This window comes from Mandrillus leucophaeus, unplaced genomic scaffold (assembly GCF_000951045.1).
Source record: "Mandrillus leucophaeus isolate KB7577 unplaced genomic scaffold, Mleu.le_1.0 Scaffold1033, whole genome shotgun sequence".
NCBI classification, from domain to species: domain Eukaryota; kingdom Metazoa; phylum Chordata; class Mammalia; order Primates; family Cercopithecidae; genus Mandrillus; species Mandrillus leucophaeus.
The window spans coordinates 447,807-462,146 of record NW_012098466.1 but is presented as its reverse complement, the minus strand read 5'-3'; positions in this window follow the sequence as shown (position 1 = coordinate 462,146).

Genomic DNA, 14,340 nt, shown 5'->3' with positions numbered 1-14,340 from the left:
CCTCCTTCCCTCCCTCCCTCCCTCCCTCCCTTTCCTTCCTTCCTTCCTTCCTTCCTTCCTTCCTTCCTTCCTTCCTTCCTTCTTTCAGACAGGGTCTCACTCTGTTGCCCAGGCTGGAGTGCAGTGGCACAATATAGCTGACTTCACCATCAAACTCCTGGGCTCCAGCAATCCTCCTGCCTCAGCCTCCTGGGTTCCTAGGACCCCTAGGCACACATCAACATGCCCAGCTACTTTTTTTTCTTGTAGAGATGGGGTCTCACTATGTTATCTAGGCTGGTCTCAAAGTCCTGGGCTCGAGCAATCCTCCCCCCTTAGCCTCTCGAAGTGCTGAGATTACAGGCATGAGCTACTGCACTTGGCCTTTGCAAACCCTTTCTAACTGGCTCCATCAGTTCTCTATTTTTCCTATCAGCTGATCTCTAATCACCCTGTATCTGGATTGTTACCAACATCAACTTCTCCCTCTCTTACCTATTGCTGTAAAATTTTTCTTCAGAAAAAAACTATGCAAAGATATGCCCATATATTTTGTCACCTATAAATCACCAACTTCTTTTAGTCATGCATTTTTTTTTTTTTTTTTTTTTTTTTGAGATGGAGTCTTGCTCTGTGGCCCAGGCTGGAGTGCAGTGGCACGATCTCGGATCACTGCAAGCTCCGCCTCCCAGGTTCACGCCATTCTCCTGCCTCAGCCTCCCGAGTAGCTAGGAATGCAAGTGCGCACCACTACACCCAGCTAATTTTTTTTATATTTTTAGTAGAGACAGGGTTTCACCGTGTTACCAAAGATAGTCTCGATCTCCTGACCTCATGATCTTCCCCCTTCAGCCTCCCAAAGTGCTGGGATTACAGGCATGAGCCACTACACCTTTAGTCATGCATTCTTTTATGCAAAAAACAATTGTTGATTCCTATATAGAAAAGTCTGAAGATAACAATATTTTACAATCACCAATGTAATCTGATGAATAAAATGCCCTCATATAAAATTAACATGAAGCTTTTAAAACAGCTCTTTCTGCATGTCTCTCCTTATAGATTAAATTTCTATCTGATGGGAAAAGTTGTGTGATATACGACATCTGAATTTCTTGAGAGTATGAAGATTTAGTGAGCCAAATAAGAAAATCATTCTCCTCCCTTGTGTACAGAGAAGTGACTCATGTCTGCCTCGCATTAAGATAAGATTGTAAATTCCTAGTGGAAACTAACCTTCTGTGTATTAATCATCTCACAATATCCAATAAAATGATACACATATAAAGTTATATAATGATAATCGTCTGATTATTTAACAAATAAACTTAAAAAGATAACAATAATAGCTGACTTTGACTATGTTCAGGGTATCAATCACTACATACACATTTTTTTTTCACATTTATTGTTAACAATATCCCTAGATAATGACCCCAGGGGATCTTTATCCCCAAATACAGATGAGGGAGCTGAGGATCTGATAAGACAACCTGTCCAAGGCCACTTGAACCCAGTTCCGTCTGTGCCCTTAGTCACCATGCTTTCCGGAAAGAAAGTGCCCTTGGCAAAAAATTTAAAAATTAAAAACAGGGAAGAGTGTTATCACAAGAGCTGACTGATCATCAACAAAAGACATTTTTCAATTTCCACCTCAACCACTGGCCACTGAAAGCCCCGCAGTAAATTAGACACCCACTTTGAGGCATTCTCCCGACCACATTATCATGATAACAGAGTTGTTTTCTTTCGTCTCCCATCATTTCAGGAAGAAGTCATGTTCTGCAAAGAAAAGCTTTGTTGAAAAGATATACAGCACTAGGCTTTCTCAGTGAGAATTTGTCTCCTATAAGGACTAAGGCCAAAAATGGAGATGACAGCCTACATTCTGTGCCTAAACCTGGGGACCTAGATTATGCATTGGCAGGAAGGTCCATCTTTGCGTTCAGAACAACAAATATTTAAAATGCAAAATGCCCACAGTAAATTCCACAAATATAGGGGCAGGAGGCATTAGTACACAATCCATCACAATCTTAAAATGTGAGTCCCCATAATGAATCCAAACAAAATTTTATGGCAGTTCAAACAAGGAAAATACTATTTGAGCAGGTGTTCAACCTTCAAGCACCCTGCTTAGGCACTCCTTTGTAACACTGTGTCCCTAGGCTTTAGGTCTATTTCGGAAAAGTGATAAAAGACAAGTTCTTCCCTGAAATTAGGGCCTGGGGATCACAGCCAGTGAGGCCTTCTGTCCCATGAGCAAAGACTGGGTGATGAAGCCTCAGCTGTTTCACCAAATTGTAGAATCGGAGTTGTTATTTTACTGATTAATGACAGTTTCCTATTTCCATCAAAGTCAGTCAGAAGGAAGTAGATTTAAACTGCAAGAGGAGTGATTAGGTACTTAAGTGAAAACAAAAAAAGTCCTAAAATTAGCAACTAATGAAAATAGTCACCATTTATTGAGCACTTGCTGTTGGTCCAGCACCACTTAGGCACTTTTTTTTTTCCTCCTTTTTTTTTTTTTTTTTTTAAATAGACAGGGTCTCACTCTGTCACCAGGCTGGGATGCAGTGGTGTGATCCTAGCTCACTGCAGCCTTGACCTTCTGGGCTCAAGCAATTCTCCCACCTCAGCCTCCTGAAGGATTGCTTGAGCTCAGAAGGCTGGAATTACAAGCACATACCACCACACCTGGCTAATTTTTAAAAATTTAAATTTATTTATTTATTGTAGAGATGGGGTCTCACTATTTTGCCAGGGCTGGTCTCGAACTCCTGGCCTCAAGCAATTCTCCCACCTCAGCCTCTGAAAGTGCTGGGATTATAGGCATGAGCTACTGTACCTGGCCTGTTAAGCACTTTCTAAGACATACGTTAATACTCATAAGACTCTGCATGAGTAAGTAATTCTCCTTTTTTTGGATGAGGACATTGAAACTTGAAACAGTAAGAATTTTGTTCAAGCTCAGACTTGCCACTCAAATTGGTCAAAAAGTCATATTCTTTTTACCACAGGAAATGTGTCAAGTGGTAGACTTTGGAACACTGGCTTTATACAAAAATAAAAGATATTGTATTTGAGGCTGTGCGTGATGGCTCACACTTGTAATCCTAGCACTTCAGGAGGCCCAGGCAGTTGAATCATTGAGCCCAGGAGTTTGAGACCAGCGTGGTCAACACAGTGAAACTCTGTCTCTAAAAAAAAAAAAAAAAAAAATTTGTCAGGTATAGTGGCATGCGCCTGTAGTCCCAGCTACTCAGGAACCTTATGTGCGAGGATGGGTTGAGCCCAGTGGACAGAGGTTACAATGAGCCCAGATCATGCCACTGCATTCTAGCCTGGGTGAGAGAGTCAGACCTTGTCTCAAAAAGAAAAAAAAAAAAATTACATTTGGAATAAATATGTTTGAGAAATACTGGGTTAAACAAAGTTTAAACAAATTACTTCACTATCAACTTTTTCAAAATGTCCTGGTAATGTACATCATGAATCCCCAAGGGAGGATTCTACTGTCTAACACCTCACATTTTCCAAAACTTTTTTTGTTACAGAACACCTTTATTTCTGCTATAACTTAAATCTCTAAAAACTCATACTGTGTAGGACAGAATTTAGGAAAATCGGTACTACACAAACCTGCCTTGAATTTTCCTTCAGTAAAAACCTTCTGAAAAGTAAGATCATTGGTTCACAGAATCACAGAAACATGACAGCTCAAATTTTCAGTGGCTGCGTGATCTCCCACATTCTCAACGTGTAGTAACACATTCCTGGTTTGTCTGAGCTGGTGAACACCCCGATGGGTGACTGATACCATGACCACACAATTCCTGAATGTTGGGAAACTCTCTACTTGCTAACCTGTCTCCTTTCCCCTCCAAGTTATTTCCTGAAGTCAATTCTTGCCACCAAAGAACAGTGAAACAAGTCCCTCACTACAACTAAGCCACTGTGTATTGCATTTGCTGACTCTGCACATTGAAGCCATTCTTCACTAGCTTGAAGGTTGCAGGTTGTAGCTACTCAATTTCTGGATGCAGTTAGGTGTGAAAAATAGGAGGGTGAGGAAATTCTAGATTAAGGATTCTTTGTCCACACCCCAAGGGCACAGTAAATGACTCTATCCAGTGTCACAGTGTCCCGGACCCTCTGCCCTTGGATATCTCTCACACCCGTCTTTGTATGCATGAAAGGAAGACTTGGTGTAGTCACTGTGGAGGTAAGTAGCATGGCTCCCACACCTGTGCGAGTGTTCCCTTCAGCTGCTTTGTGATGCAACCTTCAAGAGCAATGCTGACATGAATGATGCCCAAGGATTAAGGGAGGATGTGTTGCAAAATAGACATGATTTGCATTGTATCGACCAAAAGAAGACTGTAGGTTCCCCGCTGCGCCACACAAACTTTCTTTTTAGTGGTAAAGTGTTTCCTTACAAAAATGCTCTACAGATGCTCCTCCACTTACCATGGGGCCACATCCCATAAACGCATTATAAGTTAAAAATACCGTAAGTCGAAAATGCAGTTCCCACATCAAAGCTACAGAACATCATAGCTTAGCCTACCCTATCTTTAAATGTGCTCAGAACACTTACAATTAGCCTGCAGTTGGGTAAATCGTTTACCACAAAGCCTAGTTTATAATAAAGTGTTGAATAGCTCATGTAATTTATCTAATACTGTACTGAAAGTGAAAAACAGAATGGTTGTACAGGTACCATGATAAAGTCCAAAAATCATAAGTCCAACCATCTTAAGTTGCGATCATCTGTATACTTCATTATGCTTTTTTCTTTTGTGAGGCAGAATCTTGCTCTGTGGCTCCCAGGCTGGAGTACGGTGGCATGATCTGGGCTCACTGCAACCTCCATCTCCTGAGTTCAAGGGAGTCTTGTACCTCAAACTCGTGAGGAGCTGGGATTACAGATATGCACCACTATGTCTGGCTAATTATTTTTGTATTTTTAGTAGAGATGGAGTTTTGCCATGTTGGGCAGGCTGGTCTCAAACTCCTGGCCTTATGTGATCCGCCTGCTGTGGCCTCCCAAAGTGCTGAGATTACAGGCATGATCCACCGCTCCTGGCCTCGTCTATATATTTCCCCTCTTTGATAATAAGGTAATTGCAGAAAGGAAACAAACAAATGAAACATAATATAGAAATAACTGATGTAATTTGTTCTTTGCATGTCTGAAACCTGGAAGCCTATAAGTATAATCCTACGCTTGTCCATAGCAATTTCCCAGAGGTCAGTAGTTTTGTCATTTATGTCTCTAATCCTTGCAGTTTCCAACTCAGTAATTGGCACTTAGTAGGCACTCAGAAAAGGTGAAAATGAGTAAATGAATTAAATTACCCCAATTGCTTGATTCAAAAGTAAAAAGTAGAAAAAAATAATTGTTTAATAAATAGGCTTTCACCAATTTCAAATAAGACCTCTTCTTGGATACAATTTAGGTATTCTATAAAATCTAGCATGACTATTAGTGCTGTGGAAATACAATATTCCATTTAAGATTTTTAAGTAGGAATTTAGTAAAAGTGACTTTCTGCCTTCAATACAGAACTTGCCCAAATTATCCTACACCTATGTTCTCTTTCTTAGAACTAAAAATATATTGACACTCTAATTCATGATTATTTTTAAATAAGCAGAGAAAAAAGAAACCCACTTATGCACACATGGCATCATCCCAAATACACTTACATGAGGATGTGAAAGGTATTTCCAATTAATATTAAACAATATTTCTGACATAGGTGTTCATGATATTTCAAGGGCAATCTGAGGCCATGAGATTTTAGGCTGGCAACTTTCATGAAGATCCACTCATAAGCCCTCTCCGTCTTCATTTAATAAGCAAGGGAACGGTAACCTTCGGGGGTACACTAACAAGCTAAGGCGACACAAGAACTTACTGGGAAATTCAGGACTGAAACCGAGTTTCCTAGTTTCCAGCACAGAACCCCAAGTTGTTTATCTCCAGAGTTGACCTTCCAGCTTTTCCAGACCAAATCAACTCCACTCCTGTTGACCTTAGGAGCCACTTCCAGTGGATCAAAGAATCAGCCTTATTAGAAACAGAGCATTTTTGTTGTTGTTTGGTTTGGTTTTTCCTGAAAACCCATTGCTTCATGGCATTCCTTCTTGGAGCTTTGGCCGTAATACATTTGCCTCTAGCAAACAGAGATCTTATTTCTGTCCACAAGAAGCAAGACCACAAGGCAACTCTTTGAAAGTGAACCTTGAAAGGAAGGTTTGCCTGATAACCACATGTGGATAATGAATAGAGTAGTAGCTTTAATAGTGAATTAATCCTTCAAGAATCTCACTAGAAGCACACCAGGCTTTTCTTCTATTATTTAAAGAACTTTTAAAGGTTTAACTAAATCATTTATAGAACATTTCCCATTATGTTTTAGCATGAAAAAATATCTTAAACAGGCAACTCAACAGAGCTAATCAAATTAGATGGTCTTAAAAGGCAGAGTAACGAAGTTATGGGAATAAGGAAGAAAACAAAATGCTTCATCCAGGACCCAGACTCCAACTATAGCTGTATTTTTTTTTTTTTTTTTTTTTTTTTGAGACGGAGTGCAATGGTGCAGTATCAGCTCACTGCAACCTCCGCCTCCTGGGTTCAAGCGATTCTCCTGCCTCAGCCTCCCAAAGTAGCTGGGATTACAGGCATGTGCCACCACGCCCAGCTAATTTTGTATTTTCAGTAGAGACAGGGTTTCTCCACATGGGTCAGGCTGATCTCGAACTCCCAACCTCAGGTGATCCACCCGCCTTGGCCTCCGAAAGTGCTGGAATTACAGGCGTGAGCCACCACGCCTGGCCAGCTGTATTCTTAATAACAGTTCACTTGGTGGCGACTTTAATAGTACAGTAACTTACAGAGAATGGTAAGGTGGTGCATGATGAGAATATTGGGTTTAATGTACCCATTACAAGCTTTATTTATTTTATTAACATATTTATTTGGTTTATTTTTGCCACATAGTGTGGTATTTTATCAGAATTGTTTTTGCCAGAATAAAGACAGCCCTAAAATAATCTAACATCCTTAGTGAGGAAAAAAGAATTTTTCTTGAATTATAGTATTTCCTGGCACAAAACAAGTTAATGCCAGGGATCTACTGCTTCAGAGATATTTTCCACCTCTTCAGGTTTAAAGGAATCAACAGATGGAGGGAAAAGAGAAGTGTGTGCCAGAAGTCCCCAAGTCACACCAGACCTGCATTCGGAGCCCTGGCGTCCCTTCCTATCTGGGAAAGAAGGATGGGCTTGGCTGATGCAGCGGGACAGGTCAGTTCTTCGTCCGGTCACTTAATGTCTGCCAGCTGGGGCAGGACTCCAGAGCCAGCAGTTTATCAGCCATGAGGCTCTTGGGAGCTCTCACCATTGAGGAATGGGCCCTGAGGGAACAGAACACTATCAACTCCACCCTCTGACTTCTGCTTCCTATTAGGACTCCTTTTAACAGGAGAAATGACTTCCTAGCGGTTGGGCATGTTCTAATTTATTCTTTATTTGCTGGCTGTTGCATTGAATGGGAAAATCCACCATGAGAACACCGTAGCAACACTGAAAGGTCATCTGTCTCATCAAAGTCTGTTCTTTCATACACTCTCTCTACCTAGAATTTCTCTAATTATTACTTAATCATCCTAGCATTTGGTCTCTGCATGAAGCACCTGTTTTGGCAAAGTTCAAAAGGCCTCTGTCCTCACTAAAAAGTGATCCATTTGGAGGGGTTCATTTCTGGTAATTACAAAGTTGTTATTTCCATTGTCAGCATACTCAATTTAAGCAATTGTGAAACATGCATATACATTTTAAGAGTTCAGATCTCCAAGGGTCACTTTGAAGAAATTTTTCAGCAGAACTGCATAATTTCCATTGAAGCAGAAGAATACCTTTTCAATAATAGAGTACATACAATCGTATATTTTTTTCCTGAGGAATAATGTTTATTTTGATAACTACACATGATTATGGATAGTATTATGATTACTATCCATATAAAGCTACATTGATTTTAAAATCTGATTCTAAACAATAGTCAAAGTTTTAGTTGCAGAATAGATCATATGTATTCAGATGCATTTCTTAATGTTCATTTAATTCCTAAGACCTTCAATATTTCTATTATGTCTGTCGTCTTATTATTATAAATATATCTAGTTTGACTTTATCTTTTTACTCCATCACTCATGTTTATGGTTATTCGCACATTTTAACTCATTTTGAAATACGGCGGTCAGCTCTGTATTGTATAGGATGTGGACCCCATGAGAGGTCACCGTGGCACAAAGTTAACAGATTCAGATTTACAGCTGGACTGGTCTGCAGGTACTTTTAGGCAGAAGTCCTTCTCTGGTCCCTACCACTGCTTTAGCATCCTGTGAGGACCCTTGACTAGATGCCAACAGCCTAATAAACTGCAGGTGCCAGTATGTGACACAGGTATTTGGCAACATCTCAGATGAAGGGAGCAAAGCACAGTGGAAGATGACTTTGAAGTCAGACTCAGGTTTAAATCCTGCTCTGACACAATCCACAAAAGAACCTTGGGCAGGTTATTTTACAGTTCTCTGACTTCCTGAGATAAAATTAATCATAAAGAGTTATAGTTGGATTTAATATGGGTGGCTGTACAGGGCAGTGGTGAAAGACCTCGCTTCCTAAGTTCCAGTCCTGCTTTCCCATTTTCTAGTTGCTTCACCTTGGGCAAATTAACATAAATCACTCTCAGTCTTGGTTTCTTCATCTGCAACATGGGGATAGTAAATGTTACTTCTCATAGTGTTTTAGAAAGATAAAATTTTTTAAATGAAGGAAAACCATGTTTCACATGGCACATAGTACGCACTCAATATTGGCTATTTATCTTTTACAAACATTTATCTTAAGTGTCTAGCATTAGTAGCTATGCAATACCATGGAGTCTAGTGTCTCTTTCATGACCCTACAGTGTCTCAGTTCTCTATCTGTTTTCTAGGACCAGGAAGACATAATTACAAGGATAAGAATAATTGCAGAGCTGATGAAAGGGATTTATATTTATAAAATGTTTTAGAAATGGACTTTATTGTTCAACTACATAGGTCTTATTTTTAAGCCTTTAAAATTATTTCTATATTTGAAATATTAAATCCTTAGGCCATGTATTCTGAAAAAAGTGTACTTAAGTTATTTCTCTACCTAAATATCTATGTTTATTTTTTACTGAAAGAGTTGTAGCTGGTATAAACACTTAGCAATCAAGCTACCTTGAAAACGTTTTCTATTTTCATTAAATAGTGTTTATCCTAAAGAGAAATGCTTAATGCCTTCAGCATTACTTTTAGAATAATACATATTTATGACATAATAGTATGCCACTTTTGGAACTTTTTTACATTTATGTTTCTAAAAAATGCTATTTACATAATTTTTCCTCAAGCATTTGTGTAATTCTCTAAAGCACATTCTTTGATGATTTTACATGTACATATTCCTTTCATCTTCTAATAGCAGATTTGTTTATCTCTTCATTCAATCAGAATATTTTAGATGAATATTGAAATAATTATTGGCTTTAAAAAAAAATCATGTAATCAACAGCAGGGTATGGCTGCAAATTATATCCATATTTCATCAGTTTTAAAATATACTCATTCTTTATAGCAAATTTCATACAGACAGCTTTTTAAATTACCTTTGACACGTAATTTAAGTTTATAAATGACACATAGTTTAAGTTTATAAATAAAGGTGGCTTAACTCTGCTACTATATAAAGAAAACTTATCACCATTTTCTAAACTTCAGAAATATGGAGGACATTTCTATTTACTATGGTACATGATTTATGTATTATATATATTACTTGTGCATATTATATATATATTATATATTAAATTAGCATCAGGATATGTTATTAATGTCTTCAAGGTACCATCTTTCTTTGATCCATGTTCAAATCATCATCTCTTTCCATCCTCTCCCTTCTGCCATCATCACTACTGGCCATGGTTCTTGTACCATTCATAACCCTTCAATAATTATTATAGAAGACACTAAGGCATTCTGTGCTTCTGTGCTCTGCATCCCTTCTCAAAGTCTCTCTACCCTGTCCTAGCCTCCATCCTTATCCCAACACACACACATACACAGCATTTCCTCAAGTCCATGGCTACTGTGAGGGTTGCCTTAACCATATTTAAAAATGTATGTGTTGGCCAGGTGTGGTGGCTCACACCTCTGATCCCAGCACTTTGGGAGGCTAAGGTGGGAGGATCGCTTGAGCCCAGGAGTTTGAAACCAGCTTGAGCAACATAGTGAGACCCCATCTTTCCAAACACTTTAAAAATTAGCCAGGTGTGGTGGTGCCTATCCATGGTCCCAGCTACTTGGGAGGCTGAGGCGGGAGGATTGCGTAAGTCTGGGAGATAGAGGCTGCAGTGTGCTGTTACTGCACCATTGCACTCCAGCCGGGGCAACAGAGTGAGACCCTTGTCTCAAAAAAAAGTATATGTTATTTGGTGTTGTGTTTACACATAGGTAAATCATACATATATAATAAAATATATACATATTAGTTTACACACACATAGATCTTGTTGGGAGGTCCTAGCCAGACAGCAGAAAGACTTACATACCCTTGACTGAAGAATGATCCTTCTCTATCAGGAAAGACCATCCTCTTTGACCAAGCAGCCTCAAGAGAGATACGCATGGAGCTGTGAGAAAGGGGACACCCGCCTAGCCGGCCAGATCTGCTGAATCAACCCTGGCCATCAAATGGGTGACAGATGTCTCAGCCAGATGACTCTCACATCCACATCCACATACATCTTTCCATATGTTCATGTGAAATAATGTAATCATACGATATACACACAATTTTGTTTCCTTCTCTTTGGTCAAAAATTGTATTCCTTCCAGATATTAATATGGTACTAGAGGAAGCTAAATGCCCTTTTCTCAATGACCACTGCAGCCTGAGAGCAAATTGATGTTGTTCACAGACACTTTTTTGTGTACATATTTAGTTGGTGCAAATACTTTTGCACCAACCTAATAGTATTTTCCAGAACATAACTTGGAGCAGGGCAGGAGATGGAAATAGAGGAAGGGCACACACTCTCTTGGGTATTTCTTTATATGTACAGCTTCAGCCTCCATAGATGTTAGGTTTGAATGTTCTTCTCCACTGCATTTAGATTATGTCAAAGGGAGTCAAAGTTAGTAAACATAGACTGTGAGAAAGTCAATCTCTTAAACATAAGTGCAGAAACCATTTTATCCCTAGTTCCCGGCTCAGTATCTACCAGATAAGCAGCACTCAATAAATATAGATTAGGTGACTGACTGGATGAATGAATATAGTGCAATTTTGGTCCAGGTAAAAATGAAAAGTGGAGAGGGAGAAATTGTTCTTCATTTTCAGAGATGCATGGCTATGTATTCTGAAGACCGAGAAGACAATCTGGTAGCCTAGAAATTGACAATCATGAAAAAAGGGAACTTGACAACTTTTCCATTAGGGACTCAGCATCGCGATCTGGTTTCAAAACCCTAGACATGGGCTGAGATCAAATAAATAAGTTCAGGAGAGATCAGTGACTCTAAACATACTCCTACTCCTTAATCAGTAAGCTTGCAAACCAATGAAAATTTTGTGCTTAACTGTGACCTCAGTCTACAGAGAAAGCTCCAGGCTCCACAGAAAATGTGTAAGAAATGGGTCTTGTAATGGTATTATCAATATTCCACTGATCACAGTGACCTTACCTTGTATTAATGATTGCTTATGATGAATGACATACTAAAGGTCAATAAAAACATCTTCTATGTATAAACTTCATTGGGAGCTACTATCACCTTTAAAGAAAGTGTCATTCAGCAATCTAACATTCTTTGTAGTCTTTCTGGAAGTGGGTGGCCACTTAGGACTATCTGGACACAGGAAGCTTAGGATACAATTGACCAGGCAGCTCTTTAGAAAATAGAAATCTGGCTGACCTTCCTGATCTCCGTTGACTCTGAGTTTGTTTAGACTGATGCATTTGCATACATTCCATGCAGCTTACTTTTTTCCCCCTAACTTGGTAATAAAAACATGGCAAGATGGAAAACACACTACATTCATGCATTTTAATGTCCTAATATTTGTTAACTTGGAATGAAATATAAAATATATCCAGTTTTAGCACCCTAGCAAGCTGAATGCCTTGGCCATCTGTTCATTTCTTGCTTTTATACATCTTAGCCATTTCACTTCTGCTTCTAATTGTAACTGCCACTTTTATGCTGATGGCACAAATCCTGAGACCCTTTTAATGCCACTTTCAGGCCTCCTTGGCTCATCTAAAATGATAGCTTAATCTCAATTGCTTTTAAATTTATTTTAAACCCAAGGGGTTGATCTAAATAAACAGGTGTTCTTGAATAACACAATTCCATTTTCTTTATCTGACTTCTTGTTTTATTTTTCACATTGGCTACCCAAGTCCATGATACAGTCCATGGTCCTCAGGACTATATCATTTTTCTTTCATGTCTTACTCTCTCCATTCCACTGCAGCTGAAGCTTTCAATCACATTATCCTATTGCACATTATAATTTTGCTTTCACACTGCCATGTACTCTGTTTAATTAAATAATTTGTTGACACACTCAGATTTCTATTTACCCTAGTCTGGGAGTTCCAGCCAAGATAATTACATCCAGGGCTTCAGGACCTCCCTACGGTAAAATGTTGAAGTAGGGAACATTTGTCTTTAGCTGTCTCCCACAGGATTTACCAACTTGGTATCTTCTCTTCTCTCCTGACGTTCCCTCCTCCCTCCTTCCCAGCATGTGAAGTGATTATCCATTTTGGCTCTTCCTATCCATTCCTGATTTTAAATCCTCTTCCCCATTATCTTTAAACCTAATTGTAAGTCTATGTCTCTCTCCAGCTTAAAAATACAGGAAAATTAGCAAAACTCCAATCCTCTTATTCCCACTAAAATATCAGTAAATAAGAAAACTGTTGGTTCTTAAGCATTTGAGCCAGTTCGACCATGTTGAGGGAAAAAAGTACTTACCAAGTGCTAACTATATTCAAGGCACCATGGTAGGTGCTAGGAGTGTGGCAAGGGATAAGGCGCCAGTCCCTGAACTCCCAAAGTGTGGAGTCTCCTAGAGAAAACAGACACAGGCCAGGCACAGTGGCTCACACCTGTAATCCCAGCAGTTTGGGAGGCCGAGGTGAGCAGATCACCTGAGGTCAAGCATTTGAGACCAGCCTGGCCAACATGGTGAAACCTCATCATCACCAAAAAATACAAAAAATAGCTGGGTATGGTGGCGCGTGCTTGTATTCCTAGCCACTGGGGAAGTTGAGGTGGGAGGATTGCTTAAACCCGTGAAGCGGAGGTTGCAGTGAGCTAAGATCGTGCCACTGCACACCAGCCTGGGCAACAGAGCAAGACTCTGTCTAAAAAAAAAAAAAAGAAAAGAAAAAGAAGAGAAAACAGATACAGTCAACGAATATTACAATATTGCATGATGAGTTCCGTGACAACACATACACCAACTTTGGATGCATAGACAATGGCCAACTGCTCTCAGCCACCCTCCATTCATCTATTTAGTCTGTTTTCTTTTTGAAGTGGGTATTTTTTTTTATTAAGACTTCAATGAATAGCAATTGCTAACAGTTACTGAGAAAATATTATGTACCAGGGATTAATCTAAATATACTTCATATATTAACTCATCTAATTCTCATAAATTAGCCCAGTAAGTTGATGCTTATACCCTCATTTTGTAGATAATAAAACCAAGGCACAGAAAGAGTAAATTGCTTTCTCAAAGTTAGACAGTGAGTGTTAAAGATACAACTCAACTTCAGGCCGGGTGCAGTGGCTCATGCCTATAATCCCAGTACTTTGGGTGGCCAAGGTGAGCAGATCATTTGAGGTCAGGAGTTCTAGACCAGCCTGGCCAACATGGTGAAACCCCGTGTCTACTAAAAATACAAAAATTAGCCGGGCACAGTGGTGCGTGACTGTAATACTAGCTACTCGGGAGGCTGAAGCAGGATAACTGCATGAACCTGGGAGGTGGAGATTGCAGTGAGCTGAGATGGCACCACTGCACTCCAGCTTGGGCAATACAGCGATCACTCATTCCATTTGACTCTAGAACAGTGCTGTCCAAAAACACTTTTGAGTGATGGTCAAAATTTTCCAAATCTGTTTTGCCTAATACAGGGGCCATTAGTGTGAACATCTGAAATGTGGTTATTGGCAACTGAGGACCAGAATGTTTAATTTTATGTAATCTTTGCTGATTTTTTTTTTTTTTTTTTTTTTT